The sequence below is a fragment of the Clupea harengus genome, chromosome 16 (assembly GCF_900700415.2).
Source record: "Clupea harengus chromosome 16, Ch_v2.0.2, whole genome shotgun sequence".
NCBI lineage: Eukaryota > Metazoa > Chordata > Actinopteri > Clupeiformes > Clupeidae > Clupea > Clupea harengus.
In genome coordinates, this window is record NC_045167.1 from 13,799,950 (window position 1) to 13,813,402 (window position 13,453).

At 42.4% G+C, this 13,453-nt stretch overlaps 1 protein-coding gene across 2 annotated transcripts in view; it reads left to right on the top strand.

The window, feature by feature from the left end:
* Positions 1-1,339: 1,339 nt before the first annotated feature.
* chrm2a (cholinergic receptor, muscarinic 2a) overlaps positions 1,340-13,453 on the top strand; it is a 66,981-nt gene continuing 54,867 nt past the window's right edge. The window contains exon 1 of one of the 2 annotated variants that reach the window (XM_012823523.3): positions 1,340-1,538. The gene's annotated coding sequence lies outside the window, so the exon portion shown is untranslated. Of the gene's footprint in view, positions 1,539-1,571; positions 4,645-13,453 lie in introns of those variants that run through there. The other variant, XM_031582646.1, reaches the window with a different exon arrangement.

Sequence of the window (13,453 nt, forward strand, 5' to 3'; positions counted from 1 at the left end):
CAATGGAGAGAGGTTGGCAAGGGCGGGTAATCCGACCAGCCCAATCTTTCTAAGAATTTTGAGTAGCCAGTTAGGACCTTCAGAGTCTTTAGTACGTCTCAACTGTTTTGTGAACAAATGTTTGTGTACATAGTTTTTTTTTTTGCTGGTTTCAAAGATGGACAGATCGGCTTTGCCAGAAGGGTTCCCCTTAAGTACGTATGCTCTGACAGGAACGACTGACTGAGATCTCAGGCACTGGACAGACAACGTGGAATAGTCGCCCAGTAGATGTCAGTAAAACATTCTAGTGTATGCATAACTGCTTCTTTTTTAAGATTACATCACTGATATTTCACGGAGAGTTTACACTCGAAGAAAATGATTAGTTCAAATGAATTAGCGCTAATACCAGAAGACCAGTTCCCCAAGCTTATCAGGGCATGTCAAGTCAACAGTTGAAGTGTCATTTGTCACGAGAATTTACATTATTAGTCAAATGTTTCTTATAATGGCTCGGATGATGTATGTTGTTCATTTGGTGAAAATTATTGGTTAATAATAAATAATAGTTATTCATTGAAACGATATAATAGCAAGTGTTTGAAAATGAGGACAGTTAGATACAAGGTATACTTTTAAGGCATATTTGAACATGTATTTTCTGAATGGAGAGGAAAGGCTAAAAGAAACACAGCACATTACTCTTTGAGTGCATGCTTCTAGAAAGCTGTTTCAGGCGGCTTGGTGGAGTTGAATGTGCTCAGTCAATGTTGGAAGCCCAGGGCGAGAGGAGACATCGTTCTCCGGGTATTGTAAGTGGTTTAACCAGTGGCGAAGCAAATCTTGTATCAGAGGGCACTGTGCAGTCACAGCACGTACGGTCAAATGGCTAAAATCCTTTTAATCCTGCGCTCCAGAGGTGCGTATTGAGGGTGATCAACTTGCGTCTCAGCCCGAGTTATTGACTTTCCCCTTCAGCTCCCACTACGGAGTCTCATGCCCTCTCCATGGTGCTGAACCCTACAGAATGTTTAGAACTGAGATTTGAGCGTCTGGACTGCAGACGTGACCAAAACACCAGTATGTGTCTGTTTGGGGGCGTGCTTAATGTGAATATAGTAATTGTATGGAAAATGCATAATTATTTTCACTTTTATAACTAATAAAAAATGTAAAGGCAAGGAAAGTAAGTAGTAAGGCAAGGAAAGGTTTTCGGGCTGATTTTTGGAGAGGCAAGGAAAGACTCAAATGAGTCCATGATATTGTACCCTGTTTTGAATATCCTCTTCTGTTGACTACGCGCCTCTCCCTCCCCTCAACCCCTCCCCCTCCCTCTCCTTCTCTCTCTCTCTCACTCTCTCTTTCAGACTCACTCACTCGTTCTTCCCACTCAACTCTATCTCCGTCCACGAGAGAGACTTTGCTTTTCAACCTTGCGTTACTCCACAAACATGTCCTCAGACGTGCAGCTCTGTGATGAAGTGGACCGAGTAAGCAGCAGCTACCACGGAACAAAGGACACGGAAGGGGTGATGACCAGGAGAACCTGAAGGCAGGTAAACCGACTACAAGAATGATGTTTGCTGACATTTGATGTAAAAGTCGTTTGCACTGCCCGCTGCGTTTTCATAAGGGTATAGCAAGACAAAATCTACCTTAAAGTCTCTTAGCAAGAAACACAGTGTGTACATCATGCCCTCAAAAGCATAACATTAAACATGCTTTCTGGAAGTCCAGGGATCAACACTATCGGTTGAACTGTGGAATCGTCAGTCTGGGAGATATTGATTAATACCATTTTAATTGCTGCAATTGATGTTAATAACGATCTATATGAGCAACTATATAGTGACTATTTCTAATTAGTACCTTTGTAACACATTTTATTTTCTGGGCTACCTATACATAATATGTTAGACTTACTACAAGAGACTGATGAGAATTGATGAATAACTTGTGTATTAAGTTAATGCCTTTCATGTGCCACTCTTATCAGAGTGAAAAGGTCAGATTTATTAGTGTGGTGCCACATCAAAAGACATTGAAAGCCGAAGCCGAATCCACTAGTTATCCTTTGAAATGAATGATGGAGTGCAGAGTCTATAACTACTCATGGCAAGACCAGAGTTTAGGTGCCTGCATATGGATGTTTATTGTATTCCTGGTTTTATATTTTCTATATGTACTCTTTAGACATGAAAAGTGAAGCATTTGCTCCACAAAACATTACACAATTACTGAGCTGGGGTCTTTTCTGCGTACGTCTAACAATGATATGCTCTTAATGGTACATTGAAATATTTATACCAACGCTGAAAGTGTTGTAAATATTTGCATAAGCAGCGGGTTATGTGTTTCAGTCTGTTATAACCGTTAGATATCCATATTTGACTCAATTTGGCACCTTTTTCTAGTGATTACATTACTCCTCTGAAAAAAACCATGAGCCAACATGCCTGGGCAGTGAAAAAGACGCAGGCTGCGCAGCATTACATCTGTATATTTCCCCCACATCAGTGATACCCTAAATGGTGTATGATTACTTTTCCTCTATCCCCAGTGTTCCACATAGTGTTGCATCAGAAGGGCTGAATGTTGAATTTGTATTTGATTTATTTTGCCGTTTCTAAGCTCAGTGAACTCGTGGGCCAAATTCCCAACTTTGGGAGCTGTCGTTTGATTGAAAATGTGCCCAGTCGTACATGTTACACAACGATCAAAAATATTTCTGAGTATGGCATATAATAGAATACTCTTACTGGCTACACGAAGCTCCGGCCAGCTTGAGCGCATGCACCGTTCGGATAAGACCGTGTTTAGTTTGAATATATCTCATGCGAACATATTATACGAGGGGGCGCACTTTCGACATTGATAGACAAACTGTGTCTCCGTGTGTGTTTTCTGTGTGCGATTGGCGAATTTAGGGAATACTTCCTAAAAATCGGTTCTCTGCAGTAATTCAGAAACTGGGGGCTTATAATTGGCTTATGACTAAATGGCAAACCCTGTGCCATGGGTTGGTTCAGGAGTTTTATATGTTGGTAGGGTCACGAGCTGCGTGGTTTTCTTGCACTTGTTTCAGTTGGCATGTTTGTCTTGGAGTCATGTCAATTTCTTTCGAGCTTGGCTCGGTTACACACAGTATATTGATCTAAAAGCCTGGGTGATGTATGGGTTCTAATGGCCTCATCATTATTAGAACCACCATGACCCTGATCAGACCATGGGGGACTCGGGTTGCTACTTTGTTATTAAATAGCCGCCAGATCTATAGGTGAAGAATGGCATACATCTGTCATTGCGTAGTTAAGTAAACACATTGCTGGAATCCTATTCATCTTTAGGCTAGGTATCCTAGGGTCACAAAACATTTGTTTTCTTTGCAACTTGTGTTGTGTAGACATACGTATGTGTTCTTATGAAAAAATTACCGACGGGAACTATGATTGAAGAATAAAACAGCTGAAATTGCTTTATAGTTGTCTAAACACAGAGCTCTGACAGATATAAAACCGGGTTTAAAATGGTAAATTAGGCTACGTTTAACCTTCAAGTCTTTGATTTGATTTCCTTTCCAAGCTCCAATTGCTGTGTATCAAGTCAGTTAGTAGTAAAGTACATTTAATGCCAGTCTTGTCTTAACGTGATGGACTAGTTCCATACTGTGCTAATACAAGAAATGTGAACAGATCTGATTAGACAATGCGATGTTTTAAGATGCGAAAGGATCTTGATATTCGAGCTCAACAGCCAACCTAATTACACCCCTCCCTTCCTGGTAGCACCGTGTTGATTGGCTGCGATTGCTTATGGCTCGGTCCGAGCCAATACGTTTGCCCTCTACTATAGAGCCATGACTGTACGAACCACGGATTTTTTTTTAGCGTAACCGCTGAATGGGCAGCTACTGGAACATAAAGAGCAATTTGCTGAATTTGTCAAAAAGTGTATGGGATTAGATTCGCGGACCGACCCTTTAATGTTGGAGATTATATAGTAGTGACGATATTGCTTGTTATTCCCATCGCCATAATAAATAATGCTGCAACTGTGTCATTTTCAATTGTATAGAGAATGCATATGTTAAACTCTTAATCACAAATTATATTTTGGCCACTTTTAAACATAACCCTAACTGCCCTTGCATATAAATATTGCCATTCATATACTAGAGTCTGAATATATTAGCTGCAGGCTCCTTTTGCATTCATCTGTATAACTGTTATTTATTAGACGCTCCTTCTGTGAGGGAGAGCGGCTGATTTTCAGCAACTGTAAAGGAGGGGTCAATGGTGGCCATTCATCATGAACTCGCGTGTGAAATCATTGCATTCCCCTTGTAGTCATAGCATGGTGCAACGCAACCTGTTCGCTGTCTCCTCGACTTCATCTCTCGTCCTGGAAGGCGTGTACAAACAGTGGGAGGCAATATCTCGGGAGGATGCTTTGCTTTTGAAACTTTCTGTAGTCACTGTGAATGTAACATCCGAACGTGAGAAATGTTTGTCACAAATGCTTAAACCGAAAGCACTGCATTAGTAAGCCACAGAGGTACTGCAAAGCACACTTTTTCATAGAGAGACAACGTGCCCGACGTGCGTAAAGGATTTCATTGTTAAGGAAAACCTCGAGCGCATGGATGGGATGGCTTATTTACTGGTAATTATCTTGCACATTCACATCTTTCCAAAGGTTGATTATGTTTTGATCTGGTAGGCTACCCCTTGTTTCACTCTCTCAGTGAGTTTGGACAAACTATTCTGAAACGCGAAGACGCTTCATGTTTAATATCAAGTCGCGAATTCCCAAGAGTCATGAGCAATTCTAGGCGTCTCAAAGTTGTATCATTTTGAGTTCGGTTTCGTCAGGTGCTCCTTTAACGTTTTACTAAATGCATACCCTATGTGCTACATAATTTCTACGCTTCTTAAGTGTGCATCATTGTCAAACACTAGCTTGATATGACATTAAAGGACTTCCTTGTGTAGCTCCACAAATCGTTAATTTTCATGAACATGGAAATAATGAGTTACGGCTGGATAAGATACGCGAGTCGACTTCGATCCAATTGGAATCATTTATCGTTTCCACATAGTCATTAGTACATTTATAAGAATGTTGCTGCTGTTGGTGTGGTAAACTGTGGGTTAGGAGTGCCCAGTAATCTCGCACACGACGTGAGGGGGAGATGTGCCGGGAGATACATTGAATGCTTATACATCGTGACGTGCCCAGTCACAGAGTATGGCCAGAGGCGTGCAGCATACCCACCTTCCGAGAACCAAGCCTTGTTTGTAAAATGGTAATGAGCCTTTCTATAAGCATTTTCACTGCCGATGGAGGTTCACAAAGGATCATAGGTAAATGGGACACGGACCGCAATATTATAATTCTCTGAAGGTTAGGATTCCCTCCGAGTTTGACGATATCCGCCTGTACATGTCTGAGAACGCAATGCCAGGCTCTTAATGGTAACAAACATCCCCCTTCTAACCATTACATTATCAACGAGGCCACAGAAAGGCCATTATGGGGCACCTGGTCAGGTCACAAGGTTACCAACTTTCATGGGAGGAAATGATGATGCATATCGTGATGCACTAATTTGAACAGTAACCAGTGGAACACAGTGGAAGTATTTTAGTCGACTCGTTGAAGTCCACCACTGATGCCATCTTCCTCGTTAAGGGTCACGGGCCACGTGTTTTTAAAGGTTCAATTTAACAGGATTGCATTTTCACCGACGTCAGCTACTCCGATGAAGAGGACGACGGCACACATCAGTGGCGCTCCACGCTGGCTCCGTTTGAACGAAATGCCTGATTATCACGCTTACAACCATAGCTCCCATCTTCACTGTGAGCCGCTTGTCTAATCTTTATTTTTCTGTCATTATTGATTATTGATTATTGTTGGAGCAGGAGAGGAGCAAATGAAAACCCCACAATTAGGTTAGCATATTATAACTATACTGTTGTGTAACCTACGTACATACTTAGGAGAAATATAGGTTTTTCATTGATATCTCTCTTTGTTCTCTGTCCCTTCCCCCCTTTCTTATTCTTTCTTTCTTTCTTTCCAGTGTTTACCCACCAATCAATAAGCTATACCTCACATAAACAGGGGGAGGGGATTTGTTGTTTCTTGTAGGAGTGGTCTGCAAGAAAAAGAGAAATGCTTATTCCCCTTGATTTATATAAACTATATTTTTTTGTCATAAAAACGGAAAAATGTGTTGTCATAATGGACCAAACGCTGTCTTGAGGGCTGTGTTAGGATTACTCAGCACAGTTAAGATAAAGGATTTTGATATTACTGTCATTTTCAAAGGTCTGTTATTACAGTAGTCCTTTAATATTCTGAATGGCCAAACGATTATGTAATAACAACAGCACTGATATGCTGTAGCTCTGGAGAATTGTACCTCACATTCGTTCCTGGACAATCTGATGAATTATGGCTATATACTTTAAAACAGTTCAGAGTTAAGAGTATGTTTTATGTGGATCTTAAAAGTCAGTGTGCCTATAGGAGAAATAGTCAGCAAGGCCTATAGAGAATGACAATACAAATAAACAGTTGCATCTATAGTTATTCTGACACAGCTTCATAAAACTGCCATAGTTACTGCATTATTAAGGGCACCACACTGGTCATACAAAAGTCATTTGTTTCTCTTTTACCTGTAAAAGTATTGTCTAGTGTATATTTCTGTCATGAAACCCAAAAGCAAAGCACTGTTTGTTTTATTAATGATGCTTAAGAAGTTTTGAAAGGCAAGAAGTAAGTTTTTAACATGTATCCCTTCTCTATATCTGCCTAATGGTCCCTCAGAGAAGAACACAACAGTGGTAACCATTTCATTAAAATTCAATGAGCCTTCTGTGGAGCGTGTCCAATTAAATTAACACATCATTTTTAGAGGGGAAGAGTGGCCCTTTTCCACAACTCCGAAATATGTAATCACCTCAAATTATCACATTTGCAGCTGCGTTGGAAGCGGCATCATTGCTAAATTCAATAAAGGACTGCGACCACAGTATTTGTTGATTCCTCCCATGTTTATACCTCCCTTTAGACCTCTGTTGCTCCTGATGTTGTCTGGCTTGGTTGACCTGGTTAGAGAAAGTGCTGCAAGATTTTAACCGCACTGGGTTCCATCTATGTGCATATGACAACACAGTTCTCGAAACTATGACTATGCTCACCTCTATGGCAAATAGGCATAACTAACCTTTGTACATCAGTTAGCTCATGTAAGCGCAGAGTCTCCTCCAACCCCCTTACAATCCCTGGGACAGTGTTTAGAGTGTTGTTGGTGAGTGCACCACTCATTCAGGAGTAACGCCCACTGCCACAGCATGGCTCTTAATCGCGATAAGGCTCAGTGGCAGCAAAAACCTCACAGCATTTTTTACACCCCGTCCCCCCCTTTTTTTTTCTCCCCCCACCCCTACGCACTAATTTTTGGAGAGTGCAAAAGCTGTGAAATGCCAGTTGCTAAGTTGCAGCAGAGCCTAATTCCTATGTGATGCTGTGCTGCAAGGGGGAGATAGAGTTCCTGCTCCCCGAGACCTACAACATACGTCGGATAACCCCCTGCACCCCCTTGCTATTCATCAGACTCTCTGGAGACCATTTTAGTTGCAACCCCCATTAGCGACACCCTCATGTTATTGACAGTTTTTCTTTTCTTTTCTTATCTTTCTCTCGCTCTCTCTCTCTCTCTCTCGTTCTCTTTCCCCCTGACTGGACCTTGTTGCTAATTCTGTCCAGCCGCTGATGTGTTGGTCAGCTCTGTTTTAGAGCTGCTGCTCGTGTCGTCTGCACCGGCATCTCTGAAAAGGGCACTCTGTCCACCGCTCGTCCTCTGTCAAGGAAAGTGGACACTAATGAGCCACTGGCTCACGAGGGGAATGTTCACAACAGCAAATGAACACGGTGTGGCCCACACTGTAGTCACTTACTGCCCCCTCCACCCACCTCTCTGTTCTTCTACACCCACACCTCCCACCCCCGGCCCCTGTGACAGAGCTGTCAGAGAGAGAGCTTAAATCATTCAGGAGCACTAACAGGGCCTCTGAGACTGTCTGAGTGTTTTTGTGAACTCGGATAGACAGCCTCTCCCAAAGGACACGCGTGCTCTGCACACGCACACACACACACACACACACACACACACACACACACACACACACACACACACACACACACAGGAGTGTGGGACCACACACACACATACACACACAGGTACATCAGCATGGGACCAGACACACAATCACACATGATTTGACTCACCTCTGGCTCCAATTTTTCTGTCAGTCCCTGGAGCACAACACCAGCCCAGTACAGCAGGCGACTATGTGCAGACATCCTAATGGTTATTTGCCAACCTCATGCGCAATTACCCTTATTATAGGGCTTGATGGACAAATAGCATAACTGCTTGATCTGTGTGCGTGGGCGTGTGCTTGTGCATGCATGTGTATCTGTGTATGTAAACAATTGTCTCATTGGTACATGTTACATATTATAATGTGTGTGTGAGAAAGAGAGAGAATTTTGAAAGTAAGTGTGTTCATGTTGGAACAAGAGAGATTCAGGGTGCCTCAGCATGAGCTTTGCAAGGCACAAGAGCACAGGCATGGCATTTTGCACTCAGCCTGTGCCAACACAGGGCTACAATTGATGCCAGTGCAGGGAGCAGTGGTTCGGAGGCTGGATCCGTTGTTCTTTTCCTCCCCTGCCTCCTACTATTCATTTCACTGTGCAATTCAATTATGGCCTGACAGCTTGGAGCCACCTTTTAAAGGACTCGGAAGGCTTTAAAGGTCATTGTAGCACTTTAGATTTGATTATGTTCCTAAAAGGCATAAAAAGTCACGATTACTAATCCTGTTCCTTCAAGCCACCCTAATCGCGCCCTGCCTTAATCATTCTCATGGTTCTGAGGCCATTACAGAATGCCCAAGTGACCTGCCCACAACCAAAGACAGGGCAGTCATGCTGTTTTCCATTTAAGACTTTCTGGTGATTTTACAACCCCCACCTTTCAAGGATAAGCAGCAGTATTACACATTGGTTAGTTTAACCACATAGCAATGTATAATTTCACTAGATACGTGGTATATTTAATGCCTGTCATTTGGGGGAAAAAAACTTAAAAGGTGAGAAAAAAACAGCCAAGCCTGAAATGTGTCAGGTGCGTCCACAAACACACTCACACAAACATGCCTGTGTCTACGGTAAATTGCCAAGGCAATTGTCCCTTCTTGTCGACAGCGTCAGGAGAAAGAAAAAGAGAAAAGCCAATCTCGGAGGATGATTGTGGACAAATTAGTGAACGAGGAGAGACACGGACGGGAGGCTCGATATTGCTTATGGACTGCTGGGTGCTTTGTTCAGAGCAAGTCGAGCTGGAGAGAGAAAGACGATACTGCTGCCTGTGTGCGTCTTGCTTCTAAATTAAATGCATTATGAGGAAATTGAGATTGGACGGTGTGTGTGTGTGTGTGTGAGAGAGAGAGAGATGGTTGGAACCTAGTTATATTTTAAGTATATTTGTGTGTGTGTGCTTTTGTTTGTTTGTAGTGCATTTTTGTTTGTGTCCATGTTAAGCTGTGTAAAGTAAGGGAGAGTAAAGATCCTCGTAGTGCGAAACTCGAGTATTGTGAATAGCTTGCAAGCCATTACAGTGGTGAGGACTGTTCGTCTGTCTACTGTGACAGCCTAAGGGTTTGTCTGAGCTCCTGGTTGTTAAAAAAACATCTGAAGGTGCTTTATGGAACACTTAGTACTTGCCTTGCTGACTTCTGTAGAGACAGGCTCCTTTAGAGCTCTTTATATGGTCAGTCCAGTTACATACACAGCCTCTGCTGTGCTGTCAGCAAAAACTAAATGATAACACAAAATAAACACTCCAGATACAATCAGTAATATGGCTTCTTACAGTTCAAAAGATGCCATTTTACTAGGTTCTACCTACGTCCCTCTCTGTCTCAGACTCTCTTTCCCTTTCTTTCTCTATCATTTACACTTATTGCCTTCACTTTCTTCCTCTCCGCTCCCGGTGAGACCACAGGGCAGCTGAAGAGACAGTATCGGAGAAGGCCAATGAAGCTTAGAGAAAATGTCAGGAAAAGAGAGAGTGAGACAGGCGGCAAGGTCAGGAGAGTGCTGGGTTACTCCCAGGAGTGCTGCATGACCGGGTCAGCCATGAGACACAAATGTTCGAATTATTACAGGCTTTCACTGCTGTGCAACATTGCCTCATCACCACTGGCACAGTCTCTCTCCCCTCTCTTCTCCCTATCTCTCTCCCTCTCCCTCCCTTGCTCCCTCTGTCTGCTTACAATGAGCAATGAGTCCACTGCAGTTTCGCCTGAAGACAGTTTTGGCCTCTGTGTAATCTGTAGTCATGGCATTCAGGATTTGTACAATGGGCCTCAAACATCTCCCTTAATTGGCATTTATGCTGGCAGAAATGGCAGGTTCAAAGACAGAAGTCTTGGCGCATACAGTGGGTTGTCTGCCCATGCGGGTCTGTTCCACTGTTCTCACCTAACATGACCTGGGTGTGTGTGATACAGTCCATTTTTTTTGGTTCTTGTTGTTGGTTCTTCCCTGGGACTTGTTCTCTGAAGTCATCCACTGTGACTTTTAACGCCGTCAGTCAGCCCTCCTCCGCTCCAGAAGCAGTCTGATTTGAGCTGACAGCAGGTGGAGATTCAGAGGGTGCCCGGAGACAACAGTGTGTCAGGGTTTCGCCAGCTCCCAGGCTTCGTGTTGCCTTGTGAAAACAACCACGCTTCAACCTTTTTTACGAGATGATCCAAAACAGCATTGAGAGGGAAGTTGGAAACACACAACACGGCACACTCAGATGGCCAAGCAGAACAAGAGAAACAAACACTTGCTCCCAGTGAACACATGGTCTCTGGGTGAGAGGTGGGGAGCACTGTGTTATTTGGGATGAGAAAATGATTCCCTCCAATAAACAGATGAAGGAGAACATTTTTTTGTGATTGTATGAAGTACTTTCTCCTCGATGGAAGAGCTAAATAAATACAAAGCTTCTTCCTAAGAGTAAAATAGGTAGAACAAATCCTCCTTTGCCCGGCATAGGAAATCTCCTTAATCCAGCATATCCAAGCTTATGAAAAGACTCTGAGACAGACATTTTTAAATACTTGATGCATATTTATCAAATGAGCACTACAGCTCTTTCTAAGCATCAAGCATGACATCCTAAAGTCTCTCTACGAAGAAAAAACTGAGAAAAGAGGGAAAAAAGTAACAAATGAAAAAAGGATTCTCTTGACTGATGCAAGCCTAGAATGAGATAAGGAATACGTATGCAGAGGGAGAGCATTGACTCATGTTGGAATAGGGTGCTGAGAACAGACCCACACTGAAGACAAGGTCACTACTTTCTCCGCCCCCCTTTGCAGCCTGTAGGGAGGCAATCAATGCACCACAGGATGACACAATCACTAAGGCCTCACTACCTGACAGCTAATAATACGCACTGTTACAATGCAGGGGCGGCGTTTCTCTCCTTTCTTCCTTCCTCTCTTTTTTTCTTTCCAGTGTCCATGAACATCTTGAAAAAAAAACATGATGCGAGACATACATGAATGTTTGAAAACAAAGACATTAACTAAGTCTACTTTTTTTTTCGTTGATGAGACGAGAACAAGACAGAAAATGCACGCCATTTCAATGATTTCACAGGATTGCAATTGCAATAATCACAACAAACTCTCGAAAGATCCAGAAAGGTCTGAGAGACGGATTGTAGATTTCAAAATTGCATTCATTAACATGGCTAAACCTTAAATAAATGTGCCTGCATTTTCCTCTAAATTATGCTTGCCTATGTGCATATGACATGAGAGCCTGCGTGCTATTGGTTCCCCGCCCATAACCCCCCACCCCTCCCGTGATGCCACCAGAGCTTAAACCCTTACCGTTAGATTTGGGGGGAAAGTATTATGTAGTCATTTTTGCGAATTAATTAAGACAGAGAGGTGAGAAAAAAAGTAATGAACAAGATAGGACCTAAGATCACCACGAACATCACTACACACACCACTCAGAGATGCTGCAGTAAGTTTGCTAACTTCAACATTGTGAATGACACTAGCTAGCTAACTAAGCTAGATATGTATGCCCTAACTACATTGTACTGGACAACTGCTTTAGCCAGCCAGCCTCAAAATAATGTTATCTCACTTTCAGAATTTACACCTTTGCTTGATAAGCCACCCAAACCTCAGTAGAATTTCTCGTTAGCTAACATTGGCATCAGGGAGTAGTTATCCTGACCAATCGAGGTAGCTAGCTTAATGTAACAAATTTGTTTCCAATTAGCTAATTTACTGAAGCATAGGCTAGATGGATGTTCTTCCTTACTAGTGCCCACATGGCTTTTGGCAGATCTTTGATAGGAGAGTGGTTTAATTATGTGTGTGTCAAGGTGTGAATCTTGATGTCTACTTGAGGGGGGTTTGAAATGTGTAAAGCATAAGGAAAGGGTGAAGGTGTGTCTCTGAGGCTGGTTCGGGGGGGGGGGTGTTCTAGTTTGACCATGGTCATCTAAATGCTAAATATAACTGGCTCCAACCATCTTGTAGAGAAAAGCCAACAATCAACGGCCCTGGCTCCAAACATAGACAAAGGACAGGAATCAAGTCTAACGGCCCTGGCTCCAGACCCCTGGTGTGTCTGAGACCACTTGTTGGTGATCAATTAATATGGCTTGGCATGTGAAACCCACCAATATCTACCAATCATGGAAGACTGAATGTGAATGAAAATGGGTTATCTATCCGATGTTGTTTTCACCTGATACATTAATGGGATTCGTATTAGGTGGAAAAATACATTCCTGTGTATGGGACGCACCCTGAGTATTTGTAAAATCAATGTTACATTTACTGCATTTCATTTTGTATCAAAATAGGCCAATGATTAAAAGAAGACTAAAATATAGTGAGTCTTCATTGACTAAAACTAGACAAAGATATGTTGTATTGTTGTTGACAAAACCTTACTAAATGACTAAAATTCATTTGCAGTTTCATCTAAAAGACCAAGACTATGATTTAATTTAAAATGTCTCTCAAATTAACAATTTCTTTCTCTCTCTCTCTCTCTCGTTTTCCTTTTTGTTCTCTAAATTTCTGCCACTTACTCCCTTTCTTTTGCTCTGTATTTCTCGCCATCGCTGCTTCTTTCAGTCCCTGAGTTGCTGACTGCATGTCTTTGGGATCTTGGAGAGAAAGGAATAGAAAGGGTTGACATATTTAACCAGACACACATTCTTATCAATGGCTTGGCGCTCAATTCAGACTCAGATTCTCAAGATACTCAACATATCTTCATGCAGAGGATCTTGAGCGACAGACCCACGAATGTCTTCTGAAGACGTGAAGCACGGCAAGAAGCTACAGTGAAATACCTGTAA